This window comes from Sinohyriopsis cumingii, chromosome 17 (genome assembly GCF_028554795.1).
Source record: "Sinohyriopsis cumingii isolate HCF-2022 chromosome 17, ASM2855479v2, whole genome shotgun sequence".
Taxonomy (NCBI): Eukaryota; Metazoa; Mollusca; class Bivalvia; order Unionida; family Unionidae; genus Sinohyriopsis; species Sinohyriopsis cumingii.
The window spans coordinates 110,445,416-110,472,196 of NC_142977.1; the positions used below are offsets into that span (position 1 = coordinate 110,445,416).

The 26,781-nt window shown below is 34.2% G+C and overlaps 1 protein-coding gene and 1 long non-coding RNA gene across 2 annotated transcripts in view; both read right to left on the bottom strand.

Moving 5' to 3' along the window:
* The window catches only part of LOC149779662 (uncharacterized), a 28,077-nt gene extending 3,934 nt beyond the window's left edge, over positions 1–24,143 (bottom strand). The window contains exons 1-2 of the long non-coding RNA XR_016415512.1: positions 24,021–24,143; positions 2,897–2,972 (exon numbers count right to left, since the gene is read on the bottom strand). This is a non-coding gene — a long non-coding RNA (uncharacterized LOC149779662). The remainder of the gene's footprint in view (positions 1–2,896; positions 2,973–24,020) is intronic.
* LOC149779661 (uncharacterized) overlaps positions 1–26,781 on the bottom strand; it is a 232,750-nt gene that overhangs the window by 39,955 nt on the left and 166,014 nt on the right. The window lies entirely within an intron of this gene.

Genomic DNA, 26,781 nt, shown 5'->3' on the forward strand with positions numbered 1-26,781 from the left:
TGTTCTTAACAAAGAGTACCAAATAATTGCATTTATAGTAAAGTTAATTGCACTTGCATATGTGGAGTCACTGTATTGCTGTAGTTGTCTATGGGACTCATCGTACTAATTTAATTCCCATATTAAACCTATGCAAACACCATGATGTTAAAATTCAGTAACGTAACATTTCTCTTTTCTCATGATGAAACCTATATTTATCAGTATAAATGAATCCTGGGTGTCAGCATCTGTGCAGAAGAAAGGATATGAGCCGCGGAACTTTCTGGACCTGCATGTGTTTAAAACATGTTCATTCAATTCCGCACAAAAGTCAGGTGCTAATTGCAGTAATGAGTGTTCCAAACTCAAGACTCTTAAACGCTGAACTTCCATCAATAAAACAATGTCTCTCTTTTTTCAGGCACACCTAGTATAAGATCTCAAAAGATTATTTTCATAAAACATAACTTACATTATTAACCGATCCCGTCCAGCCAAACCCATATATACTCTATTTTATATTCACACATTTCCAGGCTGGTTCCCATTTTTCCATAGAATTATTACCGTGTGTTCTATATCCATCTTTGATTTTTTGGACAGACCTAGTGTTATATTAGACATATATTCAGATATATCAACTGTTGCCAAGAAGGGGGAGGGCTGTGTAGATTTGACTGTGTTTGGCGGAGTGTTTTGCACTTTGGGTGATATCTATGCAAGTACGTATATAAAGTTTATACAATTTACTATTGATAGAGCAACTATGAAAAGCAATATTGTTTTGAAACATGAACTTCCGGTATGGTCACTTAGGTCTCTTCCACCATGTTTTGAAACTTATCTTTTGTATTTTAATGGACTTGTGTCTACCTTCCTTTAGTATTAAATTATATGTCTTCTGGGGGGAATTTTAGGTAATTTCGCTCATTTAATACATGTACATATAGATGGTCACCTTGACCTTTTACTCATTAATTACATAATATGACAAGGCTTGTTATATATTTCAGTATTAAAATGAAGAAAGATAAATGGTGATATTAGAAAAGGTGACTCTTATTAAACAGCTTTATTTTCATTTTTTTCTGATTTTCTTAAATACGTAAATGTTGCCTAAAATGGACCATTGCTATATAGGTGAACACGGACTTGCAATATAATTTAATATTCACAAATGTAATCGTTGAACTATACACATTGTTTACTTATGTATTGAACTACTATTGATTTGAGTGCCAAGAACATGAAGGGTGGATATAGGACACACGGTACTAATTGGATGAGAAAACGAGAAAGAGCCTGGAAATGTATGAACATAAAATAGAGCATATATGGGTTTGGCTGGCCAGAATTGGTTAATAATGTGAGTTATTTTTCAGAAGAAGAAAAACCATTTAAGAGCTTTTCCTAGTTCTAACTGAAAAAATAGAGACATTGTTGTATAATGGAATTTCAGTCCTTTAACAGTCTTGAATTTGGAACACTCATTTTTGGTACGGAATTGAAAGCACATGCTTCAAACACATGCAGGTCCAGAAAATGCCGCTGCTCACATCCTTCATTTAAACGTGAACTTGTAATACAATTTAATAACCAGTTTGACTTTACTAAGGGGAGTTTTGGAAAAATGCACTTTATTTAAATTATATGTAATAACTTTCAATTACTCTGACAAATTCATTATCATTTAGGACAGTGTACATTGTACTCTGTGATATACAAAAAACTAGGACTTGTCAAGTGCTATGCACTGTTATAGACAATCAAAGAAAATAAAAAGAAAACAGAAAAGAATAATAATGTAAAAAGATATATGATAGTAGTACACTGTTATTGAATAGGAAGCAAATAACTTGTGTACATTTATGCTTCTTAGTCTTTCTGGAACAGCGTGTAAAAATAAAGAAAAGAATATATATGTGTGTGTGTGTGTGTGTGTGTGTGTGTGTGTGTGTGCGTGTGTGTGTGGGTGTGTGTGTGACCATGTTTGTATTTTATTGCTACATATACACTGAATATGTGATTAACCACAACATTCATATGATATACAATGTATATACCTCCTGCCCTAACATTGGAATGATCTTATTCGGGAACTGGTGGACAAAAGTTTAGATTATCAGCACTATGTAATTTATTTACCAAGGTGTTCATAACAGACCTTGAATCGTTTTGCTCAGTTTCAGACGACCAAATTACCTTTGGCATAGAACAGTACTGAGTGAAACTAAAACATGTGTAGCATGCAAATATAAATGGGTCTGACAGTCCTCAGACAACAGTAAGCTCCCTCAAACTAACAAATATTGAAGGCAATCTTTGCTTCTATAAACCAACATGAATTAGCTACATAGATTCTGTTCAACAATACCACTGTCTGTGTTTACTGAAATTAGATATGTATTAACCTGAATAAAACAGCTTTATGAATTGAGGAGAAGAAAAAATCTCTCTTGAGGGCATTTATTTATTAATCTGTGTGCTGAGTAGATACCCATACACCTGTTCACATCCTTTCATAAATGAAACGGAGCTCCACTGACACGCTTGAAATGACGGATGAATATACAATCAATATCTACTACTGTAGAGGTCAGACTTTTATGCTTTTTAGTACAGATATTCATTTTTGTTTAAAACAAAGTCGCGCATAATAGCAACAAATTAAACAATTTAAGGATTTTTGTATTGAACTATGGTCTATACGCATTGCAAAGAAAGACGTTTCATTTGTCTTATATAAAGTACATGGCTGGTTACTGCATGACCTTTCAAGGTTTCATAAGGTTCGTTCTCTGTTGAGATAAGGAAGCCGATATGTGTGATGGCCTGAATAATACTTGTCGAACAGACGTCTTCCCTTCACACAGAGACATCATTCTCTAAATTAGTTTTATCAAAACATACGTACCGTACAGACTTGCAATACTCCTCTTGTGCAAGCGGTTTCACCACACCATGAGGCATTCAGAACATCTCGGCTATTTCTGCAAGACAAAATATGCCTCGGATATATGTCGGGGCATTGATTTACGGAAAAATCACAAATTTTGTTCGCCGGAAATACTGAAACTAGAATCTATTAAGAAAACATCGGCTGTTTTCGCAATTATATTCACATCAGGATTGGAAGAGAAATTCCGAAGAATAAAATAGTTCGTTACAATCGCAACTCCTCGTTCACCTTTTTCTTTCGTAAATTGCCAATGTAGAACAAATGGCAACTTGGGGCATATATTCGTTTAATAGTAGCAGGGGATAGATTCTTGAATTCGGCCGTTTCATACTCGTAACTTAAAGTAGAACTCAGACCTCTTTATCACTTACCTCTGATTTATTCAGATCATTTATTCATTATTCGAAACCTTAGATTTTATACAATCCGATGCGATCTACGGCTGGAAAAATATGAAGTTTCCATGTATATTTCATGAATATTTTCCTTAAGGCACAACTTCGGCTACTGTATTTCTGCCTGAAACTATCCAACGTGTAAACACAAAATGAGTGAGAGGGAACAGTGAATTTTGCGGCTTTTTCTAATTAAATTTCTGAACGATTGTGTTTCTCGTTTACGTTTAGATGTGTATGTGTGTATTAGAAAGAGAGACAAAAAGAGAGATACACTGCAGGTGTAAGAACACCAGTTGTCACACGATAACATTTTTTAACAAATATTCTTGATCTCATTTGTGTATTAGATCGGAGGAAATATTGTACATAAATGTAACTAATGACGTTTTTCATTTTATTTTTAACCTCTACAATACAACTGTACATAACTATGTAAATGGTACCAATGTTGATCTGTATAACAAAGAAAGTTGACAAAGTTGATTAAGATGACTCATGGTCTAGCTCTTATATTCAACATGATATGAATTACGTTGCTTCGTTGTCTTTTATGAATCAGACCTTATGTTGCATGGTTTGTTTTTTATGAATCAGACATTATGTTGCTTGGTTGTCTTTTAAGAATCAGACCTTGTGTTGCTTGGTTGTGTTTTATGAATTAGATCTTATGTTGCTTCGTTTGTCTTTTATGCGTAAGACCTTATGATGCTTGGTTGTCTATTATGAATCAGACCATATGATGCTTGGTTTGTCTTTTATGAATCAGACCTTCTGTTGCTTCGTTGTCTTTAATGAATCAGACCTTATGTTGCTTGGTTTGTTTTTTATGAATCCGACCTTATGTTGCTTGGTTGTCTTTTATGAATCAGACATTATGTTGCTTGGTTTGTCTTTTATGAAGGAGACCTTATGTTTCTTGGTTGCCTTTTATGAATCAGGCCTTATGTTCCTTGATTGTCTTTTATGATTCAGAAATTACGTTGCTTGATTGTCTTTTATGAATCAGACCTTATGTTGGTTGGTTGTCTATTCTGCAATTTATGTTAAAAACAACATGTACATCCTAGTATAAATGTGAACAATTTATTTAAGTTTGAATTTTACTCCCCAAATAAGGATGTGTGGCACACTGATGGATAACACGAATAGTGCAAATGAGCCACAGCTGACCATATACTTTGAGAATGCATATGCAACTGACTAGGGCTAGCTTGGGCAAGTACTGAACACGGTACTTGGGTTACAAGATCGGCTTTCAGTCAAAGAAGCTGTCGCGACTCAGTAAACGTTCGGAACTTTGGATTTTGTGAACATTTAGAGAAGGGTCATCTGTGAAATGGAAATACTAATCTTGTTCTATTAGTTTAACAAAATGTTTTTTTTTGCGCATTTGATCACAAATATGGTAAAGTTTTTTGATCATTTATTCCTCTGTGAATTTAAAATACATTATAAAGACAAATGTATTTACAAAACACTTTTTTTAATATTTCCAGATACGTTTAGTGACAGATATGCACACATATTTCATCTTTTTTATAGACCAGTCTATCGCACATAAAGTCTGCATTTATATAAAGGTCATTTCTGACGATGGTGGAGAAACCATTTTACATTAATACGTTTCAAGTGTAACACTTAAATGTACAATCTGCACGAGTGATTTCAATAGATACCTTAAAATATACGTTAAAGTCGTACAGGAATCTCTGAGGCAGATAATTATCTTTATTTCTTTATGTTCGAAATATTTCACGTGATTCAGATGTATGGCATGGGCCCGAGGAGACCCATATCTGCTACAACCGGTGTTGTTCCCATCAATCAAATTAGTGACGATGTGCAGTTTCATCATATGGTGTGTAAGGATAAATAGTACTTCGGACAGTTAGGTAGATCAACATATCTATATCCATGGCAGGATAGTATGTCTTCATCTTGCTACCACTACAGGTGTATTGGTTTTAAATATTGTATACAGGTAATATTTACTGCCAATTGACATGGCATACATTCACATGCCCTGATACTTTTGTGGGATTAATCGAATCTGTTTGTATCTCACTGTTACGAATATTAGTCCCAAACTAAGCAATAGAAAAGAGCAAAAAGCCACCAATGTTTGTTCAATTGATGTTATAATTTCTTTTCTTATGATACAAAGTAAAATTTAAAAAGAACTTACGATATTGTCAATTAAATTCTAAATAGACCTAAACGTTCTATCACATGTCCATGTGTTTAATGTTCCAAATAAATTCCAGTGCAGTTCCAAATAAATTCACATATTTAATGCGCTGATGTGCCTGTAGTCTTGAATATACTAATGTACCAATGGCCTGGTATGTGGCTATTCGTTAACAGTCTTTCCTATCTGACAATAATATAATCTAAAATAATCTAAAATTTCTTGATTATTTTCACAATAATTCCAAAATAATATGCTTACAGTGAATAATTTAAATAAATAAATCAACCCAAATTAAAATCTCAAAACAACAATAAGACTGCCTCCGCTTAGAATGTGGAGGTAGGAATGTGCAATTTTTTAACCAAACAATATTGATATATACAAATCTATGACACAATAATAGAGCCAAGATGTAGGTCAGTTTCCTTTCTAACACATGCAATGTTGTCATCAGGGTAAGGACATTCCAAGTGGAAAAGTAAAGTCTTAGACTCACAGTCAAATAAACATTTTTACCGCCAATAATATAATCTGAATATTTAATTTGTATGCATAGGGACATATTGTCATTAAATGTCTCTAGTCGGGTAGACATTTATCTTGACTTAGGAAAAAGGTGAATTAGAACATATCGATATACAAAACATTTTGTGATGGAGATTAGACAACAATACTGATTAAACATACATAACTATCATACTCAAGTGAGCTGGGTCATCAACAGAAACTGGCATGTGAATGTTAAATTTTAATCACAGAGAAGAGGTTGTAGTTTGTATAGCATGTTTAGAACACATCTGACTTGTGTATTAATAGTCTATCATCATACTATCCATCACACTATCTATACCATCGAACATCCCATACACACTTTTCAGAGCGTCTCATGTTAGCATACAGTTTAAGAGAAGGAGATGAAATCTCGCAAACATACGCTCACATTTACGAATAACATTCAACACACTATAAAAACAATTCAAAGCACCAAGTATAGTCTGCACACACCAACCATCAGACCAAACCATGTTTAAACAAACTGCATGTAGTCCAACAATCATTATATCCATCACACCACCTATACCTTCCAACAATCAATAAATAAAAATCCCTTTACCAACATTCAATAGTACAAAAGAGCGCGTGTGTGTTGATTCAAATTCACATCTATCAAAAATCAAGACAAAGAGGCACTTACGTTTCATTTCAGGTATATTTTGGTTTGAAATCAAAATGAACATTTTATAACCATCATTAAAGTTATCGTCTTATTTCTGTGTTTCCTTTTGAATTTTTCTATCTGCACGGTTCTACATCCTCTTCACTTTCTTCACGTTGTCTGGATTTCTTGACGACAATGGTTCTTTATCCTCTTATTTGTTTTGTTTATTATCATTTTGGTCCTTTCTCCTGAGAGTGGTAGCAAGTATTTGGCACCCTCCAAAATCATCGATAATATTCAACTATTTCAGAAATCCAGTGAAGAGTTTTAAAGTTACACTTTGCATGACCCATGTTTTACCTACAAAAGAGAGTGGCCGGAAAAAATTGCTATTGGCGAATGATATTCGTAGCACCAAACACATCATCATCCAAATTAACAAATCTCAAGACCATATGTATTTAGCCAGTGCCATCGCCGTGGGTTGCACGTAAGCCAGCAACAACGGAACCACAGAATAACAACGAACCTGTAAAATCATTCAAAATATATATAAAAACTATATGATATTTTAGCTCCACGCTACAAGTTAAACGTTTATACTCAAGTGCTTCGTGGAACGATGGTGTTTTCAGGACCCGATTACAGAGACGGAAAATACTCTACGTATACATATCCATGTTCTTGTTTGCTACTTGGTGTCAGTTAACCTTCAGGCGTTTCATTCAGCTCAGTTTATTTGTCTCCCTCACTCCTGAAATGTTTTCTAGGTAATTATGTGCGATGTTGAATTTATTTAGAAAACGAGAAACATTGATATTTTCTCAAGTTATTTCTTTGTTTCGTTTATGATCAGTTAGTGGAATTCTTCATTGACCTAGAGAGTATGTAAGCAACAATAAACTACTGATATAATATTTATATATGAGATTTAGTGCGGCATGGTCAGATCACAATTTGACAAAAGAACATTTTTGGGTATATCAACTAGCTTAATATCAAGATTTTTACATTTTAATGCATATCACCAGTTCTAATTACATTCCACTGGTAATGTGCCAACAGTCTTTTGATGATAATATAGTCCAATATATCTTTGTTTGAATTCACTATGATTCCAAATTAATGTTTCTGTCCAAGAATATTATTGAGCACTTTGTAATTCCAGAGAATAAAAAATTGAATAAACAATTCCAGCTCAAATCAAACACTGAACTCAACAATTTTGCATATAGATGTAAAAGCCCTCTAATTGCCCTTTGCCACAATTAGCAGCTTTTGCAAATACTATGATTCTAGAAGATTCAGAGTTTGACAGCAAAATAAAAATCTGTTTCTATTAACCGCAGATCAACCAAACCATCAATCAAAACGTAAAACTGCCCTGACTGTCCATCAAAGAGCAGACGTGGTCAACTACATTTTTGACCAAGCCAATGAGCGTGGAATTTGAGTTTTAATTAATGACCAAATTATTGCACCAACATACACGGAAGACTTAAGACCGGTTCTGCAAACTTACAAAATATCAGAATGTCAAAAGAAATTTGTCTTACCTCGTGAGAATAAATTTAAGAGGTTGGTTTTAAGTCTAAAAATACCTGGTGGGGGGGGGGGGAATTTTCGCATGACTCCAATTTCCCTATTGACATTATTATTTAATCAACTGATCAACGTTCACAAGATTGAAATTCCAACCTTCTAGGCATAGACAGAATGCGAATATTTAGTTGTCGGAGATATCATCTCCCTAAAACTGACTGAAGGAATTGTCAGAAGGATGTTTATGCCGCCTGATTACTTGAAGGGACTACTATTTCCTGACGATGTTTAACATCGGCCCTTTTAGAGCTATTCAAATTTGCCTCTTCCCGTGGGATCTCAGTTATGCTTGAAATCACAATTCGATAATATCTTTCAAACAACCACGACCACAACCATCACCGTTCTATATTAAAACCAAATTTCCTAAAATGGCTGAACAAAAGTCAACAGGTCTCTTAGACCTATTAGTTTGTAAATTCTAAATTTATATGAGCATACGTACACTACGTTCTTTGGATTTAAAATTTAATGATTGGAAAATGTATAATTAGCATGACTCTAGTTACGACTGTGGCTTATGGGTCTCTTGGTCTTTTTTGAAAAGGATGACGTACATGCACGCACTTTCACAATAACACCATTCAAACATCATTTGAAAATGGATTTAAGTTCTAATTTATTTAGTTATTTTTGACTAGACACTCTTTTCTAGAGAAATGGGAGGCCCTGAAAAGGACCTTAGGGTGTCGTTTTATAACATACTCATCAACTGGACGCGATGAGTTTTAAATACCCTATACCTTTGTCACGTGCTTGTTTTACCAATGTACCTGTTACTGTGGATGATTTGGTATAAAAACAACAATAACAACAAATAATCTAATGTACCATAAGTTAATATTGGTAGACTGATATACTACTATATTGTTTTGATAGTGTTGGGTCAGAAGATAGCAATATAGTCCAATATATAGGTATTTAGACAGTTCACTTTATCTGCATATTATTAAATCAATGAATGAAACGAAGTCCATGCACAATGGAAATTCATCTTTTTATGGACAGTTCCCTGGCAGTCTCGAACGAGGACGTTCTCCCGCACCCATTACCATCGTAGTTTCAATTTGAAATTTTTTTTCTGTATCAAACATTTATCTTTTATCACTCAATGTTAGATACACTTCGCCATTATCTCGGAACAATGTAATGCCACGTTTAAACACCCACAATGTATATAGATTAACCAGGAAGAAACAGCAGTCCAAAAGTCCCTTGTTTACTGCAGTACGGGGTATTTTTAGTTTACTGGCTCTGTTTAACTCCAATATATGGCAAACCTACACAACTACACATGTTGCGGCCCGACCCGTATGCGTAGTTACTTTGTAAAGTGGCCTTTCCTTCTCTAACGCATCAGTAATCTTTACGAATGGGAGCTGCAGTTTCGGCGTACTCATGTTACATATCAAACTATCTTCTTGTTCAGTTTAGTTCTTGTTCTAAATTAAATTAAAGTGGTTGCGGACATGAAAGGTATTCTGTAGGTGTGGCACATACATCTCACTCACATTCCTATGTTATCTACTGCACTGTTTCACAAAAACATTTGCTAAAGTAAATTTCTTAAACCATTGTCATATAAAAATCCTTATCCAAACAGATAGACTTTAAGGAAAAGACGATTAAAGCAAAATTAATAATTATTCCTGATATATAGACCCTCATCAGACTTATGACACAAGACAATGCCCCGGGCCAAGGTCATTTCTATTGGAAATTTCCATCAAATTCGTAAACAAGTTCAGATCTGTCTACATAAATATTTTACAACATCCTGACAGAAAACAGGTAGACCATGCAAGGGGAAATCAAAGGACCCTGTACTCAAATCCAAGTAAACATGTTCCTTACAAATAACGCTTGCAATCTACAATCAATTAAAAAAGTTAAGCAAACAATATAGTATACATAAAAAACTACCCACAGAAAGGAAGATAAAGAATTATTTAAAAAACTGCGATTTACATTTTAATACAAAAATGTCTATAATTAAAATTACATAGAAGGATGTCTTATGACTGATACAATATATATATATATATATATATATATATATATATATATATATATATATATATATATATAATACATGGTTTTGGGGGACATTGTTCCATACCTGGCATTTGGGAGCACCATGTTCCCAGATGATTAGCTACCTGATGTTTTGTAGGTGTTTGAGTCATATCAGTAGGTGCCCAAATATTGAGAGAACTTCACATGTGTATATATACCCATGTAATTTGAGAACTTTGTTTACTCGTATACAGGAGTCAGATATATGGAGACTCTTCCCATATATCACGTACGTATATGTACCCATGTATTTTGGGAACTTTGTGTACTCATATACAGGATTCAGATACCTGGGGCTGTTCCCATATACCTTTTTGAAGTCCAATAGAACTTGATTAAATTGCTACTGTATTTATTTATTTTTTTCTATTATCCCTAATTCCATATTGTTTCTGGTTGTAAACAAACATGGTAATGGGAAAGTTGCATGTTCACTTATAAAACGTTCCAACACACCTATGAAACATTTAAGACACTAAATGACTTTATAACGTTTCTTTGGACAAATATAAAATATCATTCTACATAGGCTTTGTTTACCAAATTCCCACATACACGAGAGAATCTATTCTAACTTTGCTTAAAAAGAGGTTATTCTGTTCATATGCATCTGCATCGTATGACTTACGTCTCAACATATGCCAATATGTATTGTTTGTATCCAAAATTCGTGCGTATCATGCAATGACATGTGAACACAAAACTTCAATTTGAGCAGAACCAGGGTAGACTGGTATTATAAAGCTTTGGTTATATTCCAATGTAAATTGCAAACAAGAGGTTCAGGTGACCCTAATACTGCTCATCTAACAGACCAGCATCATTTCTAGAAACTGAAAATCCTTGGTGCAAAGATAATGTCTGTGCAATTTGATCCAAATAGACTGTCACACAGCTGTATCTTCCATTATCTGATACTCTCCAGTTCTTGTGAGATAATGTATGGTGTGACAATGAAGGATTATTGACAGTGAATCCCATAAGTGTAATTTGATGAGAAATCATGTTTAACCAGCACCTTTATGAACACAATGATACTTTATCACTTTATAAAATTGTTTAATGCTTCAACTTTGCTTTAATGAATTAAGGCAACTGATTTGATATCATATAAACAATATAAAGAACATTTGAGATAATCTTTGACCATCCATCATGAATCCTCATGAAGTTACAGGAATGGTGTTTTTTCTGCTTCATGTAAAACATGCTTTCTACGAAAGTTTTAACATTGCCTGCCAAGCATTAGTAAGAAATACTTCAGCAGTCACGTCACCATGTACATAAAGTGTACCTGAATATTAATCTTTTTATAGAAGAATGTTTATTACATTAACCCTGTACAGAATAAAATATAAAAAATACAGAATCAATTTGCTGAGATGTGTTATGACTCTCTGAAAGTTCCTGACCATCTCCTAAAAATGTATCATTCTTTGTGAGAAATTGATTTCATTGTGAAAAGCAATTCTCATTTAGAGAAAAAGAAAATTTTGGATACATACTTCCATGTAATGTTCTCAGATATGAATAAGACAAAATTGACGAGAACAATTTTATTTGTGGAGAGAGAGAGAGAGAGAGAGAGAGAGAGAGAGAGGCACAGAGAGGCATTTATGCAAACTATTTCAAGATTCTCAAATTCCCTGGGTAAAGTGTTTTACCAATGGTCTGTTTAATGTGTAGTTTCACCAGTCATCTTTCAAGCTAATATTAATCAAAAAAGAAATGTTCAAACAAATAAATGGATGTAGGAGCAGTGAGAGTAAGGAAAAGAATAAATGAATTAATAAATGAATGTAAAAGAAAGGAGATAAAAATAATTATGAAATATATGAATGCACAAATGAAAAGAAAACAATTCAAGAAATAACATTACAAGAGTGTAGGATTATAGGATCAAATGGAAGACTTGTTTTCTTGCACCGTGTAAGTGTTATTTCACATATTAATTATATAGTGAAACCAGGATGTGAAATTAAGTGAAAGTCACAATAATGACAAGCCGCTAACCTCCCCAAATGAAAGAGATTGGAATAATAGTCTGAATTTTATTTAATCTACTCCATCTCGTGTTTAGAAGAAGAATGTCACAAATATAGTCCATGCAGCGAAATCAACCCACTACACAACTAAGATCAGGGAAAGTTCCAGCTGCAAAGAGCTCTTCGAGATTACTAACAAGCTAATGTCAAGGAACAAATCTGCACCACTTCCAACTACCTTTTCTACAGTCGACCTTCCGGACATGATTGCAAATTACTTCCGTGACAAAATACAAACCATTAGAGATAAGCTTAACACCACAATTTCCATTGACTCGTCGTCACCATACAGTTGGGATACAGAATTTGAGCGGCAACCATTAGCAGCATTTGAAACTGTCTCTATGGATTTCGTACGTACAATCCTGATGAAGAGTGCACCAAAGTCATGTGAACTTGATCCAATTCCAACATCACTGCTGCTTGAGTGCTTAGATCCAGTATTGCCTTCATTAACTGATGTTATTAATAACTCTCTCTCATCCGGGGAATTCCCAACATTTTTCAAAAGTGCCATTGTAAAGCCTCTGCTGAAGAAACCAACACTAGACTATAATGATTTAAAGAACTACCGCCCAGTTTCTAATCTCCCATTGATATAAAAAATCTTAGAAATGGTTGTTCTATCCCAGCTTGTATCTCATCTAAATTCAAACAGTCTTTTTAGCAATGTACAAGCTGCATATCGCCCTTGCCACAGTACTGAAACAGCTCTGCTAAAAGTAGTTAATGACATTCTAACTGCTTTGGATAGCGGAAAGATTACAGTCCTCACCCTCCTTGATTTATCTGCTGCAGCATTTGACACAATAGACCATGACATATTACTTCACCGTCTCCAGCATGTATTTGCCATTCATGATACAGTCTTACTGTGGTTCAAGTTCTACTTGGTCAACAGGACACAAATTGTGTCTGCAAATGGAATACACTCCAGCCTAATTGATCTATGTTGTGGTGTTCCACAGGGGTCTGTTGTTGGACCTGTTCTCTTCATTCTATACACTCAGCCGCTCTCAAGTGCCATAGATCACCATCCAGTGTCTCACCAATTGTACACTGATGACACCCAAATATACAAATATAGCCACCCAACTGAAGTTGATGCTACCATCCAAGGTGTAGAGAGGTGCGTTTCTGATGCGAAATCGTGGATGACATGTAACAAGCTGCAGATGAATGATGATAAAACTGAAGCCATTCTGATCACAACACAAAGACTTTCTCATTAACATCCTTTACCTCAAAAAATAAATATCAGCAACACCAACATTACATTCACACAATCAGTACGAAACTTAGATGTTACTCTAGACAGTACTCTCACATTGCACCAACATGTCATGAACATATTCGAGGTTGCTCATCGTATACTCAATACTCAAAGTCATATGGACAGCGTTCTTTTGCATACCAGGGCACAGGAATGTGGAATGAATTGCCCACTGAACTTAGACTCAAAGACACAAAGGTGATATTCAAGAGGGCTCTCAAAACTCATTTATTTCGACTGCAAGAACAAACTTAAAGACCTAATAATGTTTCCTACCATAAATATTCTCAGCATGTTTTTTATGTTTTCTATTTCATGATGTTTGTTTTTGTAATCATATCATTATACATGTTTTTTTATCTTATAGGTGTTGTCTGATGTTATAAAGCACTTAAAGCTTCTAAAGATTAGGTGCTATACAAAGTCCTTATTATTATTATTATTATTATTATTTACCATGTGGCGTTTTTGGTACACATTGATATGAGCAAAGCATCTAATTAAAATAAGATTGCTAACAACTCTCAGGTGACATAATCAATTCATGTCTGTTTGCTTAAGATGCCTTTAGTGACATTAAAACTTGTTAATCTGTGGTAAATCAAAGATCAACATTATATTTTGTTTACATGAAATAAAGCATTACTGCACAAAATATAAGTTTAAGATGCTTCGAAGTTTGATTATTCTTTACTAATAATTTCTCAGTGACCTGCAGATTAAATGAAAGTTTGTCTACGCTAATTAAATCTCAAAAGATTTCACTGGATTTATTATTTGAAGAACCCTGGGCATTTGCATAGACAATCTGACAACGGTCCACTGGCCTAGCTATTCTTGACAGAGTAAATTTTATCTATTTTATGTAACAGCAACCATATTGGATTCAGCATCAGCTATATTTATAAAACTTGAAATTAGTATTGATGTAGTTATAATTTCTGTGAAATTCTCTTACAATTGGCCGAGTTGTTTTTAATTTTGCTGCTATCTGAAGTAAGCAGGTACAGTGAATGACAGATCAACATTATTTGTGTGGAATTTTAAAGTTCTTTACGCAAAGATCAATTCTATGAACCTTTGGTCCCAACTGGCACAGCCACTTCACATAAAGCCAATGAATCCACTTTTAGTACAGGCTGCCATGGCATATCAGCATTATTTCTACTAAACGAGTCTTTGGTACAATAACCATTTCTGTGTAAGTCAGACCAATATGGCCAAACTTACACTATTTTTTCTAATTTGTTTTTTAGTAAAGCCAGCTAAATGTTAGATATCTATTATTTTTACAAACTGTTATTTCCTTGATTTATGTTTAATTTCTGTGATATTTGATCTAAAGTGGCCAAACAAGTCTTGAAAAGCCCTTCAAAACTTTTGTTCAATTTTGGTAACAGTGGCCTTATTGGATGGAAGGTCTGCATCCTTTATAGAAATTTGAAAGTCTTCATTGCAACGATCATTTTTATAACTTCATAGTTCTTAACAAGTTTTTTGTTTAAAGTTTAATGCCATTTATTAGTAACAGTGATCATATCAGATGATATGTCAGTATCTGTTGTGTAAAAGTGAAGTGTTTTGACACCATGTCATTTCTGCGAAGTCTAGTCCCAATCAACACGTTTTTAAAACGATGTTTGAAATTTTAATTATTTGTTACTAATGGTAGCCATAATGAATAGCCGATTAAAAAATGTAAAGAACTCAATTCAGGGGTCATATCTGTTCAGTTTCATCAAAATTGGTAACGGGGTTCTGAGATTAAAGATTGTATGCTATTTTTGATAATAATGGTCATACTGTCAGATCAACAGCATTTCAAAAACTTGAAAGTTTGCTTCACTAAATTTTTGGCCATTCTATAACATTTAATGAGAAACTAAAAAATGTGTCCATCAGACACAAATACGCCGCCTTCCATTTTCATAATCTGGATAACAAATTACAAACTTGTATACATATGGGCAATAGTTTGATAAACTGACTGATGGAGTTACGGACCAACAAGGGTAACACAATAGGCTTCTTCCACATTTGTGGTTATATATATATATATATATATATATATATATGGTACTGTGCAATGCACATGTGGATATTTTACGTCACCAAATTTATCGAGACATGCAAAATGTCACAGATGTGAATATGTCAAATTATGTCATCCTGGCTCCATTTCCTCAAAAAGATGTTCAAAGGAAGACTAGTTCCTGCTTAAAGGTTTCCAATTGTCTTCATCTGGGGCACATTCTTGGGTGGGGATGTGTGCATACAAAAAGTAAATCCTGCCCGAAGCTAATCTCCAGATATGAAAGCAATCCCACAAGGGGTTGGGTCTTGCGGTGGCATAGAAAACTTTTAACACAACTTTGCTTAAGTCCAAATATGAAAGCAACTACCCAAGGCACTCTGAATTTATGATTGTACTGAAGAAAAATTAAAAATGAAACCAAATGTTGAAACCACCACAGACAACGTTAGAATAAATGATTCTTCCATCTCACCACCGCTAACGTAGATAGGACATAAATATTATGGACAGGTAGTTTTCTATTTTCAAGGTGCTGTGGGGGTAAATATTTGATAGAGCTTTGCATAGAGTATGTTACACCAAAATGAATGGTTGCTAAAGAAATATACTCACGAAGTGTGACAGATAAATACAACAAAATATGAATTTATAGCACACAAATATCTGGCACTATAATAACTTTTAGAGGATACATGTGGTATTCAAAGACCCATGTATATGCAAAGGTGCATAACTGACTTAATTGCAAAATGTACTAAACTGTGACAGATGGAAGGACAAGTGTACGGATAAGGGTAACACGACATGGCCTTCCACATTAGCGGAAATGCATAAAAAATAATCAAAATCCTTGAAATATCTTAAATCATGATTTATTAGCATACAGACAAAAGCCTTTCAACACAGTAAATATTCACATGTAAACGTTGAATGTTCTGAGGGCTATTCCATTTAAGCATACTTGGTACCCAGGGAAGGCAGCTTTTCAAAATATATGCCAGGGTACTTTGATTTTACCGAGTTCATATTTAAATGATAGGTAAATTCTAAATTTCATCGATGAATGAGTACCCTACTTTAAAAGTGCATTCCATGGGTCCCATCTATGTTTTTAATGTCGGTATCAGCACATGGTTGCGTATTTGTTATTTACATGGTTCAAGTACATGTACTTAATTTGTACTAGATTTTGGTCAGTCTGTTCCCATCTTATTGTGGCTACCAAGGGGATGGGGCTATTCACAGGGAAATGAAAATGAAAACATGTCAACAAGTTGGTCTAAACAGTACATGTATTTAGTTACAGAAGTCATCGTGAAAAGTACATAAAAGCGAACAACAGATATGCGGCTGATATGATTAATGAAGGCATAATATTGTATTCATTGACACGTGCTAAATAAAGTTAAAAAGGAAACTGTCACAGCACAACAAACTTGTTTTAATCACCGGTAACTTTGGAAAACTGCAAGAATCCATCAGATTTCATTACTTTTATTTAAGTCATTGCGAGAGGCCAACTTTATATGACAAAACAAAGGCCTTTCTTCCTTTCCTCCGACCGCGACATCAACAGATAGTTGAATAAAGTACGGGTTGGAACTGGCCGCTTGCCGACAAAAATAATTAGGGGGGAAAATTGAAGCCTGTCGGGTAGATCAACTAATTGTTGAACAAAGAATTGGTCGGAACTGGCAGCTTGTCGACATAAATGATTAGAAAACAAAGGATTTGTTCAAGTTGGGACCAACGGCTTCTGGTGACATGTGCGTTTACTTTTTTTTTATCTCGACATCGACATAAGAAAGACAGTTTTGGTAGTAATAGTTGACCAAGGGACCGGGACTTTGCTTTTTTGTCGAAATAGACGCCTTGTCGACATAAGTGATGTTGATATAAGTGGGTAGGACTGTAATAGAATCTCATCTTGTAATGAAATGTTTAAACTGTGCATTAGTACTTGCCAATAAAACCTAAAATATGATGTTTCAAACAATCCAAATGGCTAAAGACGATTGGGTTAAAATTCCATCAATTAAAACAACCTACTTACAAAAATGATTGATTTGAATTTAGAGGAAAAAATCTTTAACATTACATGCAACTGCATAAGCAAGGATTGAATTTTCTGTAAAATCAATGTCTGCTTGTAATATGAGAAACCAGTCCCCAAACCTCTATCGATTCTCACAGAGTCTGATATCATTTTTTAATATGTAATACAAGAGACAACAATCTCCCATTTCTCCTGCGACCTTTACTTAAAGCTATGTGTTACAGGGTAATAGTTTAGCAGCAAAGTTCAGCTCAGAGATTTGACATTTTTGACACCAAATCTGATTTAAAAATAAGGCAGTCCGTTTGCTAATCCAGATTGCCTCCAATATTCACACTCCATTTTGCACATTTGGATATTTAGAATGGGTTGTGGGGTTGGAGCGATTGCTTGTAAAAAGATTGGAAATTTCCGCCACCGTAGTGGCATATGATAGCCACAGGTGCTCGATGCGAGCTTGATATTGAAACGACATTAATAACCTGAAGGAAAATATCGGTGCGGATGACAATTAGTATGGCAGACAAGTTTATTTGTCAGAAATGGTCACGGAGCTAATCTGAGGTAATTTTGTCATTCACTGTGATATTTCCCTTCATGTTGTGGCTTTTTCTCCCAACAATAAACTCATGTGGAGCACCTTTGGTTATAACTTGATGTAAGTGCGTTTACGTTTGCTAGGCCATATTATGCTTTGCCGCCATTTTGCTCACTTCATAAAATGAAGCTAGACCGGTTTTCATACTTTCCATTTAAGAAAAGATACCAAGAGCAAGCTGTAATTGAAATCACCAGTCCACTCGACCAATCTAATCCAATGAGCATCTTAATTGATTAAATAAATATGTTTATAGCAGGCACCTAAATGATTCATACTGCAACCTCCAAATAATCTGGCCAAAACTCAATAAATTTATCTCAAGACCAGCTTAGTTACGACTCTATTATGTAACTGTTTCTTTCAAGTGGTGGCAGAAAATTCACGGGTTTTTCCAGACTTTCATAAATATTTGCAAACTTCAATGACTTTTCCTGCTCGGGAAATAAAATGATCTTTTCTCCCGACCTTTTCCTGATGTGAAACCTTGTAACTAGATTTGTAACAAATGTAACATCTTTAACATCCAACTTTTCAAAAATTCAAAATGTTAACTTTTACTCAGCACTATTTAGCCAGTATCCTGTGAAACCACCTTCCTACCAACTGTGGCAGAGCGTAAAAGAAATAAAACAATAAAAACATTCTTTTCTATGATATCAATGTAGAGGTGATGAAAGTTGATAAAACGCAAAATTAATGTTGGGTTTGTTTGTTTGAAAAACTGTATTTAAAATCTGCTTCAAAAGATATTATAATTGTCAAACCCTAGAATCCAGATTTTTACATGGTGTACATTACATGCTTTGAATAGCCTGGGAGTGACATCCAGCTGTATATACAAAGCCCATGCATCAATAATTGTCATGATTAGCCACTACAGTTAAGGCCTTTGCTGCAAAGCTGCATTAAGTCAAGTCCTTTGATTCCCATACTCATTCACATGTACAATACACAGTTAACCTGTTTAAGGTGACATACCACAGCATTTTTTACTAAACAAAAATTAATATGGAAAATTTACTACTGAATAAACATAGTTCAGCTTCAAATACACTGGTCATTTGGGCCTTCTCTGCAGGCTGGGATGTATATAGGTTTAGCATGGATTGATCTATGTGATAATAAACAAAAATAATTAACCAATGTTAGTAAAGCATAAACTGTAAGTCACAATGACCCTTGGCTGTAAGGGTGCAGTGATAACAGAGATGCATCCAATTATTAAGTTTCATGATTTGAACCATCAAAAGCACATACAAAATGAATTTTTTAACACAAAACTGCAACACAGTTACTTAAGCATGAAATACCTCATGTGGCAAAAAGTATGTAGAACTTGGCAAGTTGCATTCACTCACCAAGTGTCATGATTCTAGGTAGGATAGTCATGCATATACCATGCCAAAAACTCTTGTAAGTTAAGTGCTAAAATCTCAGCAGAATCAGTAAAAGATAAAATATAGATCAAGATGAGTCTCTTGTGGGTGTGGTAGTAACTGAGCTGTACATAGGTCTCTTCCAGCATGCTTAACGGTGATGACCTCTCATGACATTGCATCCCACTACTTTCTTTCAGTGAATGTTTTGAAACTTAATATTTTTGTACTTTAATGTACTTATGTCTACCTTACTTTAGTTTTAACTTATGTCTTCTAAGGGGAATGTTAGTCAATTTCTGTCATTTAAATCTCATTTTCTGTAACAATACATGTACATAGAGATGGTCGCCTTGACCTTTTACTCATTAATTACATAATATGAAAAGGCCGGTTATATATATTAGTATTAAATTGAAGAGAGATAAATGGCGATATCAGAAAAGGTGACTTTTATTAGACAGCTTTATTTTATTTTTTTCTGATTTTCTTAAATAAAGCTCACATAGTTAAACGTTGCCTGAAATGTACCATTGATATGTAGGTGAACACGAACTTGCAATATAACTGAATATTCACAAATGCAATCTTTGACAAGCAGAACAATGCACATTACTTACATATGCATTCAACTACTATTCCGAGGTCTGTTAAAAAATTAAGGGTCGATATAGGACACACGGTAATACCAATGATATTAATTTTGCTTGTTCTTCACAAATAATACCAAATGATTGCATTTATAGTAAAGTTAATTGCACTTGCATATGTGGAGTCACTGTATTGCTATAACTGTCTATGGGACTCATGGTACTAATTCAGTTCCCATATTAAACCTATGCAAACACCATGATATTAAACATTCAATAACGTAACATTTCTCTTTGCTCATGACCAAACCTATATGTATCAGTATGAATGAATCCTGGATGTCAGCTTCTGTGCAGAGAAAAGGATATGAGCTGCGCAGATTTATGGACCTGTATGTGTTTAAAAGATGTGCTTTCAATTCCGCACTAAAAGAGTCAGGTGCTAATTACAGTAATAAGTGTTCCAAACTAAAAACTCTTAAAGGCTGAAATTCCATCAATAAAACAATGTCTCTCTTTTTTTGAGGCACACCTAGTATACGCTCTCAAAAGATTATTTTCCTAAAACATAACTAACATTATTAACCAATCCTGTCCAGCCAAACTCATATACCTCTATTTTATGTTCACTCAGATTTCCATAGAATTATTACCGTGTGTCATATATCCATCTTTGATTTTTTTTGGACAGACCTAGTGTTATATTAGACATATATTCAGATATATCAACTGTTGCCAAGAAGGGGAGGGCTGTGTAGATTTGACTGTTTTGAGCGGAGTGTTTTGCACTTTGGGTAATATCTATGCAATTACGTATATAAAGTAAATACAATTTACAATTGATAGAGCAACTATGAAAAGCAATATTGTTTTGAAACATAAAGCTTCCGATATGATCACTTAGGTCTCTTCCACCACGCATTCATGACTTTGCATCCCACGAATTTCCTTCAGTGAATGCTTTGAAACTTATCTTTTGTATTTTAATGGACTTGTGTCTACCTTCTTTTAGTATTAAATTATATGTGTTCTGGGGGGAATTTTCGGTAATTTCGGTCATTTCAATCTCTTTTTCTGTAAAAATACATGTACATATAGATGGTCACCTTGACCTTTTCCCCATTAATTACATAATATGACAAGGCTTGTTATATATTTCAGTATTAAATTGATGAAAGATAAATGGTGATATTAAAAAAGGTGATTCTTATTAAACAGCTCTATTTTCATTTTTTCTGATTCTTTAAATACGTAAATGTTGCCTGAAATGGACCATTGCTATATAGGTGAACACGGACTTGGCAATATAATTTAATAATCACAAATTTAATCGTTGAACTATACGCATTGCTTACTTATGTATTGAACTACTATTGATTTGCGTGCCAAGAACATCAAGGGTGGATATGGGACACACGGTACTAATTGGATGAAAAAACGAGAAAAAGCCTGGAAATGGGTGAACATAAAATAGAGCATATATGGGTTTGGCTGGCCATAATTGGTTAATAATGTAAGTTATTTTTCAGTAGAAGAAAAAACATGTAATAGCTTATCCTAGTTGTAACTGAAAAAAGAGTCATTGTTTTATTAATCGAATTTCAGTCCTTTAACAGTCTTGAATTTGGAACAATCATTGATGAATTTAGCAGCTGACGATTTGGTACGGAATTGAAAGCACATGCTTCAGGACACATGGTACTAATTCAACTCCAATACTAAACATATGGAAACAAAATCATATTCAAAATTCAATAACTTAAAATTTCTGGGTGCCGATGATGAGATCTATAATTCTCCATGCACATCTGACCTTGGTGCAAGCTTATGCGTGGAGAACACCATATGAGCCGCTCCATTTTGTTTACATACATGTACATGAAACATGTTATTGATTCTGCACCAAATGAATCAGGTGCTACTTTCATTATTGAGTACTCCTTAAAGCCTGTAAGAATGCTAAAATTGCATCAGTAGAAATTTGTCTATATTTTTTTTTAATTACATATAGAATAAGCTCTCAAAAGATATTTTTACTAAAATTTTAATTTTCATTATTAACCAATTATGGATCATCAAACCCGTAAATACTCTATTATTTCACAGTTCTTCCGTATAATTAGTACCATGTGTCCTTCAAACACATGCAGGTCCAGAAAATACCGCTGCTCATATCCTTCATTTAAAGGTGAACTTGCAATATAATATGATATCCGGTTTGATTTCACTAAGGGGAACTTTTGAAAACTGCACTTTATTTAAATTATATGTGATAATTTTCAATTACTCTGACAAATTCATTATCATTTAGGACAGTGAGTATTGTACTCTGTAATATACAAGAAACGAGGAAGTGTCAAGTGCTATGCACTGTTATAGACAATCAAAGAAGAGAAAAAGAAAACAGAAAAGGAATAATAATGTAAAAAGATATATATTTGTTGTTGTTGTTGTGGTGTTTAACGCCATTTTTCAGCACGATAGGTTATACATGGCGGCCAGTATTAATGGTGGAGGAAGAACCCGGAAAACCCCGAAAAGAACCACCGACCCACGAGAAGCTACTGGCAAGCTTTCTCACATACCAACATTGGCTGAATCTTAGACTCGAACCGCCGCAGACAGAGGTGAGATGGCAGTGATCCGTAGCGAAGAGCGCTTTAGACCACTCGGCCACTCGGGGCCCCTATATATATATATATGTGTGTGTGTGTGTGTCTGTGTGTATGTGGGTGTGTGTGTGTGTAACCATGTTTGTATTTTATTGCTACATATACACTGAAACTGTGATTGACATTCATATGACATACAATGTATATACCTCCTGTCCTAACATAGGAATTATCTTATTCGGGAACTGGCGGACACAAGTTTTGATTATCAACACTTTGTAATTTATTTTACAAGGTGTTCATAACAGATCTTGAATCATTTTGCTCAGTTTCAGACGACCAAATTACCTTTGGCATAGAACAGTACTAAGTGAAACTAAAACATGTGTAGCATGCAATTATAAATGGGTCTGACAGTCCTCAGATAACAGTAAGCTCCCTCAAACTAACAAATATTGAAGGCAATCTTTGCTTCTATAAACCAACATGAATTAGCTACATAGATTCTGTTCAACAATACCACTGTCTGTGTTTACTGAAATTAGATATGTATTAACCTGAATAAAGCAGCATTATGAATTGAGGAGAAAAAAAACTACATGTCTCTCTGGAGGGCATTCATTTATTAATCTGTGTGCTGAATAGATATCCACACACCTGTTCACAACCTTTCATAAATGAAACGGAACTCCACTGACACGCTTGAAATGACGGATGAATATACAATCAACATCTACTACTGTAGAGGTCAGACTTTTATACTTTTAGTACCAATATTCATTTTTGTTTAAAACAAAGTCGCGCATAATAGCAACAAATTAAACAATTTAAGGATTTTTGTATTGAACTATGGTCTATACGCATTGCAAAGAAAGACGTTTCATTTGTCTTATATAAAGTATATGGCTGGTTACTGCATGACCTTTCAAGGGTTCATAATGTTCGTTCTCTGTTGAGACAAGGAAGCCGATATGTGTGATGGCCTGAATAATACTTGTCGAACAGACGTCTTCCCTTCACACAGAGACATCATTCTCTAAATTAGTTTTATCAAAACATACGTACCGTAAATACTTGCAATACTCCTCTTGTGCAAGCGGTTTCACCACACCATGAGGCATTCAGAACATCTCGGCTATTTCTGCAAGACAAAATATGCCTCGGATGTATGTCGGGGCATTAATTTACAGAACAATCACACATTTTGTTCTCCGGAAATACTGAAACTAGAATATATTAAGAAAACGTCGGCTGTTTTCGCAATTATATTCACATCAGGATTGACCAAGAGATTCCGAAGAATAAAATAGTTCGTTACAATCGAAACTCCTCGTTCACTTTTCTTTTCTAAATTGCCAATGTAGATCAAATGGCAACTTGGGGCATATATTCTTTTGATAGTAGCAGGGTATGGATTTTTGAATTCGGCCGTTTCATATTCGTAACTTAAAAGTAGAACTGAGACTTTAGTTTTCACTTACCTATAATTTATTCAGTCTGGTCATTTATTCATTATTCGAAACGTTAGATTTTATACAATCCGATGCGATCTACGGCTGAAAAGTATCAAGTTTAAATGTATATTTCATGAATATTCTCATACGGCATGCACAACTTCGGCTATTGTGTTTCTGCCTGAAAAAAAAACAAAAAACATCTGAACACAAAATGAGTCAGAGGGAACAGTGAAATTTGCAACTTTTTAAATTAAATTTCACTGCTTTCTGAACGATTTTGTTTCTTGTTTATGTTAAGATGTGTATGTGTGTATTAGAAAGAGAGACAGAGGGCGAGACATACACTGCAGGCGTAAGAACACCAGTCGTCACACGATAACATTTTTTAACAAATATTCTTGATCTCACTTGTGTGTTAGGTCGGAGGAAATATTGTACATAAATGTAACTAATGACGTTTTTATTTCTATTTTTTAACTCTACAACACAACTGTACATAACTATTTAAATAGTTCCATTGTTGATCAGTATAATAAAGAAAATTGACAAAGTTGATTAAGATGACTCATGGTTTAACTCTTATATTCACCATGATGTGAATTAGACCTTACGTTGCTTGGTTTTCTTTCATGAATTAGACCTTATGTTGCTTGGTTGTCTTTTATGAAACAGACCTTATTATGCTTGATTTGTCTTTTATGAATCAAACCTTATGTTGCTTGGCTGTGTTGCATGAATCAGACCTTATGTTGCTTGGTTGTGTTGCATGAATCAGACCTTATGCTGCTTGGCTTGTCTTTTATGAATCAGAACCTATGTTGCTTAGCTGTCTTTTATGAATTAGACCATATGCTGCTTGGTTGTCTTTGATGAATCAGACCTTAACTTGTTTGGTTTTTCTTTTATGAATTATACCTTAAGTTGCTTGCTTTGTCTTTTATTAAATTAGAATTTATGTTGCTTGGTTGTTTTTTATAAATTAGACCTTATGTTGCTTGGTTGTCTTTTATGAATCAGACTTTATGTTGCTTGGTTTGTCTTTTATAAATCAGATCTGATGTTGCTTGGATGTCTTTTATGAATCAGACTTTATGTTGCTTGGTTTCTCTAAATGAATTAGACCTTATGCTGCTTGGTTGTCTTTTATGACTCAAACTTTATGTTGCTTGGTTTTTCTTTTTTGAGTTAGATCTTATGTTGCTTGGTTGTCCTTTATGAATCAAACCTTATGCTGCTAGCTTGCCTTTTATGAATCAGACTTTTTGTTGCTTGGTTTGTCTTTTATGAATTAGACCTGATGTTGCTAGGATGTCTTTCATAAATCAGACCTTATATTGCTTGCTTTGTCTTTTACGAATTAGACCTAATGCTGATTGGTTGTCTCTTATGAATCAGACCTTATGTTGCTTGGCTTGTCTTTTATGAATCAGACCTTATGTTGCTTGGTTGTCTTTTATGAATCATACCTTATGTTGCTTGGTTGTCTTTTATGAATCAGACTTTATGTTGCATGGTTGTCTTTTATGAATCATACCTTATGTTGCTTGGTTATCTTTTATGAATCAGACTTTTTGTTGCTTGGTTTGTCTTTAATGAATTAGACCTTATGTTGCTAGGATGTCTTTCATGAATCAGACCTTATCTGGCTTGGTTTATCTTTTATGAATTAGACCTTATGTTACTTGGTTTGTCTTTTATGAATCAGACCTACTGCTGATTGGTTGTCTTTTATTAATCAGACCTTATGTTGCTTGGTTTGTCTTTTATGAATGAGACCTTGTCTTTTTTGGTTGTAGTTTATGAATTAGACCTTATGTTGCTTGGTTTGTATTTTATGAATCAGACCTTATGTTGCTTGGTTGTCTTTTATCAATCAAACCTTATGTTGCTTGTTTGTCTTTTATGAATCAGACCTTATGTTGCTTGGTTTTATTTTATGAATCAGACCTTATGTTGATTGGTTGTCTTTTGTGTATCAGACCTTATGTTGCTTGGATGTCTTTTAAGAATCAGGCCTTATTTTGCTTGTTTATCTTTTATGAATCAGACCTTATGTTGATTGGTTGTCTTTTATGAATCAGACCTTATGTTGATTGGTTGTCTTTTATGAATTAGACCTTATGTTGCTTGGTTTGTCTTTTATGAATCAGACCTTATGTTGATTGGTTTTCTTTTATGAATCAGACCTTATGTTGATTGGTTGTCTTTTATGAATCAGACCTAATGATGCTTGGATGTCTTTTATGAATCAGACCTTATTTTGCTTGTTTATCTTTTATGTATCAGACCTTATGTTGACTGGTTGTCTTTTATGAATTAGACCTTATGTTGCTTGGTTTGTCTTTTATGAATCAGACCTTATGTTGATT